At 40.1% G+C, this 9,471-nt stretch overlaps 1 pseudogene; it reads left to right on the top strand.

Annotated features, from left to right (window-relative positions):
* Positions 1–6,255: 6,255 nt before the first annotated feature.
* Positions 6,256–8,494, top strand: LOC113623609 (cytochrome b-c1 complex subunit 8 pseudogene; annotated as a pseudogene).
* The last annotated feature ends 977 nt before the right edge of the window (positions 8,495–9,471 follow it).

Genomic DNA, 9,471 nt, shown 5'->3' with positions numbered 1-9,471 from the left:
CTGCTACTTTATAGAACTGCAGTTACTGAACCGAAAGCTTTTCAACACTATCACTTTATATCAATGCACTTTGAATCATGTTATTTTGATTAGTGAAAATTGTGAAAAATTTTGCTTACATTAAAAATAAACTCACTTGGGCCTCCCTGGTGGCGCAGTGGTTGACAGTCCACCTGCCGATGCAGGGGACACGGGTTCGTGCCGCAGTCCGGGAGGATCCCACATGCCGCGGAGCAGCTGGGTCCGTGAGCCATGGCCACTGAGCCTGCGCGTCCGGAGCCTGTGCTCCACAACGGGAGAGGCCACAACAGTGAGAGGGCCGCCAAAAAAAAAAAAAAAAAAAAAAAAAAAAACTCACTAAGTTTTAGCTACTATTATGAACAAGCATAATGCTGAACTCCTTTCATGGACTAGTCAACATAACCCTCAAAACAATCCTATGAGGCTATAGCACTGTTGTTACAAATTAGTGATGAGGCGAAGAGCCTGAAGGGGTTTGAAGAGTCTTGCCCAAGACAACACAGTGAGGAAATGTCAGGTTGGTTTCAAACCCAGGCAGCTTGGCTCCTGGGCTCACATTCGTAACCATCCCATGAACTCGATGTCTAAAATAACCCACGATGGATAATTCTTGGTGTTTCTTTACTAGAAATAACTTGATTCCTAAACACTTTTGTTTTTGTTTTAATACTTTATTCACTATGTTGTATGAAATGGTTTTGTTTTCCTTTTCCCATTGATGCCCAAACAGCTCCAGCCCAAAGCCTGGCTCAGCAGATGTGAAGAAGGCATGCATGTGGTAGACCAACCTTACAGTGGCTCCATCTGACATTTTTACTTATTTTCCTTTTGACTCATTTTGCCTCATTTTGCGTCTCATCAGTTTCAATTGTTTTGCATTGTATGCTGTGCATATGTTACACAAATAGAAGGTAGCCTGGTGAAAACATACTGCACCTCTGGCACTTCCTATACGTTCCCTACCTGCCGCAGACCTTTTTTCTCCAGCTGCATCATCATAAAGTATCATGATGAAAATGAGCCAGAATTGAGTTCCAGTCATAAACGTACCTTCTTTACTAGAGAGCTCTAAGCCTAGCTGGCTATTAGCATACAGTGCATTGCAGGGGAGAAGATTTGACAGGAGTCCAGTTTGTCATCGACAGATAAGTAAAAGGTAGTTAATGTAAACTGCATTTCCAAAATTCATTCCACTTAGCATGACTCAGGAAGGACCTTGAGACGGCAATCTAGAGATTGCTATGAGTGAGTAATGTGATGGCCGCTTTCCATTTATGTGAGCATTTCTCTCCAGAGAGCACTTTGCAGTTGTCCTATTTACTCCTCCTTGCTACACTTGTCCGGTTGTTCAGGTGTGTTATGAGAGTGTGAAAACTTGAGCAACCAGTAGTAGCAGCCCCCCAGAGCACACGGCTTAAACTGTGCTGAGAGATCTGGTTCATACCAAGCTCGTGCAAGTACCTCTTGCCCTGTGTGGGAAAGGTGTCTATTTCAAAGATGGCTGACCATGTGAGGAGCTGAGCTGATTCATCCGGGTGGCCGTATCCCAGCAACCGCATTGTCCATCAGTTTCAGTTATGGGGATGACTGAATCTAAGCTCAGACTTTGGGTTCAACTATTTAACCAGTTGTTTTGCAACAACAACAAAATCGATGTTTTTAAAGACTTGAAACAACAATAAAACTTCACTACAGAAAATGTTTAAAATATGGATATACAAAAAGAAAAAAATACGTAGCACCAAAATTGTTCACTGGGCCATGGGAATGTGAATTAGTTCCATACTTGGATACACACACACACACACACACTAACTCACTCCACATATGCGTGTGTGTATGTATATATGGGTAGTTTCACAAATCAAGCCCCAGTAAGGATTCCAAACTTCCATTTAACTACCTGGTAGACTGTATTACCACTTACCATGATCTAGTTCCTCTTTTTGCAGGAAGATTTTACTTTCCTGACACCTTGAATTCAGGTTTGACTGTGTCACTTGCTTCAGCCAATAAAATACAAGGAAACAGATGTGAGATACCCCCTGTGTGGAAGTGTTAAGGGCTGGTGCATGAAAATAGACATGGCTTTTTTTCCCCAAAAGGATTAGGGTGGCAGGTACTTTAAAGGACAGTGGAAACTATAGGACATTTTAAAAAGGAAATATATATGAATTTCTACCAGTTAACTATGCTAGACTGACTTCGTTGGTATAGATTCATCCTTTTCTCTATGCAGAAGTTTTACCTAGTTGTAGTCACACTGCTTTTGTAATTTTATATCACTCTCCCACTTATCATAACCTAATAAGCATTTTTTCATACTATTATACTTTTTTCATAGTCACCATTTTTAATGGCTGCATACATTCCTTTGATTGGTGATACTGTCATTTGTTAACCACTTCTCTATCTCGTACTTTCTAAATTTGCGTAGCTTTCTTGCTACGCAATAGAGCAGTGTCTCTATTGTTTCACCAATTGATGCCGTTCTTCAGGAGTTTTCTTCTCATATATTAGACTGCAGTTTCACTTTCTCCCAGCTACTCCTTTTCTCTCATGCCCTTTCTGCCTTCTAACATAGCTTGGAATGCCCTATGACAAGCATTTGATTTGATTTTCCCCTTGTTACAAAACACCTTCTAATCTGTCAGGAAAGCTCAGGCTTCCATCGCTTAACCCATGAGCTGAAGCCGAGGGAGGCATCAGTGATTGTCAAACACGTCATAAGCAGCATAAAGATGAGCCCAGAGGGCATTAATTCAGAGAGAGGGAGAGAGGAAGAGAGACAGAGCAGGAGTACCTCCTCTGTAAAAGAGGGAAAGAGTGATGATAAAGGGAAGTGGAAGGGAAGCTTTGGTTTCTAGAAGAAACGTTCTGCCGTGAGAAATGCCTAGGAATAAAATTGACCTCCATGATGGATTATTACACGTTGATAAGAGAGACCAGGAAAACAGCATCGGTTAAACACCACTATCCATTCACTGCATTAATGAGACAGCTTTCAGAATTCACTTGTTTAAAGAGGGCTATCAATATCGGAGAAATCCAGAGGTACCGTGGCAGGTTAGAACAGGATGAATATTTGCTAAGGGGATGAGGAGTTTTCATTCTGTTTCTCATTTTCCGGCACACCACCATCAAAACTCAGCCATGCCCAGAAGTCTGAGAAATCCAGCCTCGTGCTTGTAATGTTGCATGATAATTTCATTGTACTAAATGTGGAAAACACTAGTGGGTCATTCACGCTGCTCAGCTTTCAAAGCTAACTTGGCATTCTGGTGATACAAGCTCCACAAAGCTCTTGGAGTCAATACATTTTATTGCTCAAACAGATGTCCAAAGACCACGATGTTTTTGATTGGGAAGTTTTTTTGTTGTTGTTACTGTATTATATTAATAAACAATAGGCATTCATTTATTGTTACTCAACCAAAGCCCAAATTCTTTAATAGGTTCTTTATAACACCGTCTTACTGAGAAACCCCACTGGTCCCATGGTGTATGTTTTTGCTCACCGCAATGAGTAATAAACAAGACTTTTTTCAACTACCATTGTGTTCAGGATGGGCTCTAGCTGGAGGGCATTGATACTATGGAGTTCTTTCTAGACTGAATAGAGACAATTCTCCACGTGAACAAGAGTCACTTTTATTTTACAATAAATAGAGTATGACTTGGACGAGGAGTCCTTCAGCTTGAACACCATGTCCAGTACAATTAAGATATACTTGCTTCGTCCATCATGATTAAGAAGTTGGATTCAGATTCACACTGTCAGATTTCAAATTCTGGCCCCACTGCTTACTATTTTTCTAGTCCCTGAATCTCCCTTAGTTGTCTCATCCTAAGGCTTGGATAGTATTAGTTCCATCCCCACACGGTTGCCATGACCACTGAAGAGATGATGGCCATAAAGGACCAAGCACAGTGCCTGGCACATTTCAGGTCTCAACAAATCTTCATCATTATTAACATCACCTTTTACCCATAATGAAATCATTTTGCATGAGGAAGTTTAAGTGCATAGAAGAGAGTGTTATTTTAAGGTCTTTAAAAAATGTCCAGCATGTAGTAGACATTCAATGAATATTTTTGAATGAATGGGTACAACTTATTTGGTAATTTTTTTTCCTTGTAAAGTTGAGCATCAGTGAAGTTATTAAAAAGTGAAAACATACTAGGTATATTCCAAGTTGCCTTTTGGTATATTATTAGTTAATGTGAATAACCAAAATTTAGGGATTTACTTTTAACTTCAGGGCTGGTTTGTTTTTTAACACGAGGGGCGTATCTGGAGTATTGTCAACCACTGAATTTTTTAGAGTAATGATGTATGATCTAACAAATTTCTTTAAAATATATCGCTTCTGCTTAAAATTGGACAAACATCTACCCTGATGAGATGCTACCATCTTTTTTAAAGATGAAACTCCCGATACGGTTTTTCACGGGTCTTACCAGTAGGTGGAATATTTTCACACAAGCCCACCCACTAAAGTATCACTTGTTTCTAAATAAAGGTATCCTTTACGCTTTGAAAAGAATATGTCCATCTATCACTCTTTTGAGGTTTAGGGAGGAAGATGCAAAAGCCAGCAAGATTCACCCTGGCAGCCATGATTTAGAACATATTGAAACAATCAAATTTGACGTTGTTAACCATTTATCTGGCTCAACCTTAATTCTGATGTACTGACAAGTGAAAATCTGGCAGAAACTCAGTGAACAAATTCCCTAATGTTTCAAGTGTTCTGTGACGCTTCCTTCCAAAATCCTTCGACTCAAGCCCCACCCTAACTATACCTTGGAACAATCTCTCACAGGCTTTCAACTTTGTTTTGTTATTGTCGTGCAGGAATCAAGACAGGAGTTAAAAGGATTTAAATCGATCGATATGTCTTTGTGTTTGTACATATGTATGTTTACTTTTTTTCCTGTCAGAAATATTCCTAGTAAAATCTCAGGATTTTTAAAATTTTTGGATTTATGCAATATCTTGGCTGAAATGCTGCTTCTGATTAATGCATGAAAAAAAAGTTTCCAACCAAATTAATCCACAGCAGCAGTTCTCAAACTTCTCTGTATATTAGAATAAACTAGTTCATTTTACAAGTTTGGAGGCTGAGGCTGCATCCCATTCCAATGAAACCTCTGAGAGTGAAAACTAATCATCCGTATTTCTGAAGCCCCCTCCCAAGTTGGTTCTAGTGTGTAGCCAAGTTTGGGATCAGTGATCCAACCTGGTAACTCATAGCGTCGTATGTGGTGAATAGCACTGGTACTAGCGCTGGGAGCTCGTCAGAAATGCCGAGGGCTGGGTCCCTTCCTAGACCTACTGATTCAGAATCTGATCTAGACCACTGCTTCCCAAACTTTAATGCGCCTTCCAGTAACATTGGATCTCTTGTCAAAACGCAGATTTGAATTCAGTTGTTAAGTCATAGAGCCTAAGACTCTGCATTTCTAATAAGCTCTCAGAGGACACCCATGGTTCTGGTCCAAGACTAGTCTTTGAGAAGGATCTAGCTGGTAAAGTCTTTGAGTCATCTTCCTTGGGTCACAATCATCACAGCCTCCAATCTAACAAGGATAATAACAGCTATGGCTTTTAGGCAACTACCACATACCAGACAATGGGTTAAGAGCTTCTTTTTTATACAAGATCTATGAGAAAGAACTTTGATAATTTATATTTAAAAAACAAATTATGGTTCAGAGAGGTATAGTGTGGCTCAAAGCTGCTCAGCTTCCCCTATATCAAGGGCTCTCAGACTTCAGAGTGATTATGAATCACTCAATGTGCTCAGTACATATGTAAATTATAAACTGCTTCAGTGTGGTTGAGGTGAGGGGACTCAATAATCTATCATCACCCTCAGAGATGGTCTGAGTCCCTTCCTAAGTTTCAACTGATGACATACAGACAACAGGATAGGACTATAAAGTGATGTTCAACGAACATGCCAAACTAACCCTAAAGGACTTCTACTTACTGACACTTTATAAGTGTTGTACTTAAACTTGCAAGACATACGATTGAAATGAATTTTTCAAGAGATGGGCTTCTTAGGTTTCTAATAAATGTGGGGATACCATCACTGGGCTTACCACTCTGGGACGTTCAAAATAAGTGTAATACACAGCACGTTTATGAAAACCATATTTAGAGGAGACATATAAACTCATAAAGTAGCTGAACAATAACACAAGGTGGCATATGGTAGATGCCAAATGGGCGACAGAGGCAGTACTCATAATGAAAGTAGCTACCACTTATTGAAGAACTATTATGTGGCAGATGTTTTATATAAATTGCCTCATTCTATCACTACAATCAAAGTAAGGTTATAATTAATATTTCTATTTTACAGATAAGGAAAAGGAAGCTCAAGGCGTTATGAAATTTTCCCAAGGACTCACCAATATTAAAAGCCAAACTGGGATTCCAACCACAGCTCTGTGTGACCCCAAATGCAATTCTATTTCTAGAATACCTTATTGCCTCTCCTACACCATCCTACCTCCTCTGTATTCTTGGAGGTCAGTGAAGGAAAACATGCAGCAACAGAGCAAGGTTTGTGAGCAGATTTTTACATGAGCTGTTTTTATAAAGACTGCTGAGAATCTGATAAGCCGAGAAGGGGCAGGAAGAGAAATCGAACCAGGAAAAGAGATTGGTCAGGGAGCAGTATCAGGAAACAAAGGGGTGTTGAAGTTTGATAAGAAATGATTTGTTTGGGGAAGAAGTGTGGGGTGAAGTGCATAAGCTAAGAACGTTATAAAGGACCTTAACAATCCTCTCAGGGATATTGGTCTAAGGACAGTGTGGTCTGACAGAAGTTTTCAGGAGAGGGAGAGAAATGATAATCCTAGAGTTTTCATAACACGTGTAAGACCCCAGTGTACTGAATGGTTTGTAGGCTAAGGAAGGAAGGATTTTGTAAAGGACTCTAATTAGCCTCACTGAAGTTCCAAAGGAATAGTAAAACGAGCAAATTTGTGGATGGGGCGGGGCAGAGGGGTTCCTTATGGAACCTGGAAACATAAAGCAGTGATGTCTTGACAGTTCCAAATTGCAGAGTTCTAAGGGATTTGGAATTTTCTCCAGGCAGTGGAAAGCCATTATGAAGATCAGTCTAGGACAGACTGGAAACAGGAAGACCTCTTGGAAAACAATAAAGTTTTGATTTGAGGTGTTGAAAAGAAAGTATAAATAATAGGAACCAAGACCCTATAGGAGATCAGGAAACACAGGGTGACTGGAACGTTGGCATTCTGAGGAAATTCAGAACGATGAGAAGGTGGTAACGCCTGGAAGAATGTGAGTTGGTCATTTATTTACCCCTACTTAAAATCTTGACTTTGAAGTTATAGTGTAAAGGAAACAAATACTGAGTAGGATGCATTTTCCTTTCAAAAAACCCTTGGTGACAATAATAATAGCTTATGTCTATACACTTCGTTTTTTATTTATATGTTTTATTATTTTATTCAAAGGACTCTTAAATAAATTGCCTAATTGAAATCTCACTTATCCATGAAGAAGTTAGGGTAGAAATTATCACCCACATTTTCTATGTCAGGAAAGCAAGGCAGAGAGAGGTTCAGTCATTTACTTGAGGCCAGAGTATAAATGGCCAAGGCAGAACTGGTCCCGTGGTTGTGTTTCAAGTCCACGATCAGTCTCCTACAGCAAAGACAGTGAATCCTAGGCAGGAGAAAGCTGGGCTGAATGGGGATGAGCACATGGGTTTGTGTAGCAGTGCGTCATTCCTTCAATTAGTCCATAAAGCAGAAGACAATTCAATAAAAGTAGGTAATGATTTTGCACTTTGTCATTAGGCTTAAATTACAGAGGTACTTCTCATCAGTTTCCAGGAAAGTGAGAGAGCAAGAGGAATAAAAGTTGGTTAAAGGTGAGCGTTTTTTCTCTCTTTTTTGAAGCGCGTGTTATCTGTGTCTAAATGTGGGATGAGAGGCCGGTGGATTCTGCGCTGCAGAGGGAGAGGTGACCTCGGCGCCGCAGCGACCCTGGGCCGCGAGTTTGGGCATCTGACGCGGGTGCGGCCTGTGATCACCTACAGCTTGTCGCCCTTGGAGCAGCGCGCCTTCCCGCACTGCTTCAGCAAGGGCGTGCCCAACATGCTGCACCGCACGCAGGCGTGCATCCTTCGCGTCGTGCCACCACTTGTAGTGTTTTATTTTGTCTACACATGCGGAACACAGGAGTTTGAGAAATCCAAGAGGAAGAATCCAGCTGCCTATGAAAATGACAAATGAACAACTCATCTGGATAATGGTCCCTTGTCTCTGAAAGACTCTTCTCTGGGAGAGGAGTCTACATTGTAGTGTCTCGAAGACACAATAAACTTATTAGAAGCCGCAAAAAAAAAAAAATGTGGAATGCTTTGCGTGAATCACTGACCCCTTAATTACTGAGTTCTAAAGCTGTTCATCTGCCTGATGAGAAGAAGCCCACTCCAAATGAGGGCTCTTGGAGTCAACAACTCTCAGATACTGATCGTGACCCAAAGCAGGCATGGAGGTTATTTAAAGTTTCTCACACTCCAACTGGGCAGGGAGGTGATGAACCTTAGGATTGCCTATGCCTCTGCTTACATCCAACACTGCCTTTTGGAAGGAAACAAACAAATAAAAACAATGAAATTCTGGAGACCTGGATATACCAGTCTATAAATTGCATATACCTTGAGCAAGTCATTTAACCACTTTGTGCCTCAGTTTCTTGTCTATCAACTGACAATAAAAGGCATTAATTTCTAAATCTGTTTACTGATTTAGTGCATGAATTGAAGACCTTACAATATGCCAAGGGTTGAGTTTAGTGCTGAAGGTCCGCATGGGGTAACACAGGTTCTAGCCCAAATGAAACTTGGGGATTACCCAGAGAAATTAATAGTAAGTAAATAATTACAAAAATTAAGACCTCAATGTTTTAGTGAGGCTCTCTAGAATGAAGGGATTTCTAGACTTAAGACACAATATAAAAGCAATTAATTTTAAGGTCAGGGAAGAGAGCTAAGTCTTATTGAGAACCTATTATCTATTAGGTATTATGGTTAGATCTTCACATGCATTTTCTAATTTAATCTTCCCCTAAAACCACACGTTATCTGCTATTATATGTGTTTTCCCATAAAGGAACAAAGGTCGGGGAAGTTCATTCAATCGCCAAAATTCAACATATTGCGGTGACTAAGAACCCAAATTCTGGAGTTAGGTTCCGTGAGTTCAAATCCCAGCTCTGCCTCTTATCATCTGTGAACTTGGGAAGGTATTTAACTTTCCCTTTATCTTAGTTATCTCATCCATAAGATGAGAATAATAATATTACCCAGATCATAGGGTTGTTGTGAGAATTAAATGAGTTCCTTGTGCCTGGCCAAAAGGAAATGTTACAGAAACATTAACTAACATATTATTCTT

The sequence above is a fragment of the Aethalodelphis obliquidens genome, unplaced genomic scaffold, assembly GCF_003676395.1.
Source record: "Aethalodelphis obliquidens isolate GAN/ISIS:26980383/991018 unplaced genomic scaffold, ASM367639v1 scaffold11, whole genome shotgun sequence".
NCBI classification, from domain to species: domain Eukaryota; kingdom Metazoa; phylum Chordata; class Mammalia; order Artiodactyla; family Delphinidae; genus Aethalodelphis; species Aethalodelphis obliquidens.
The sequence above is the reverse complement of the archived record's forward strand: the minus strand, read 5'-3'. Positions and strand labels throughout refer to the sequence as shown.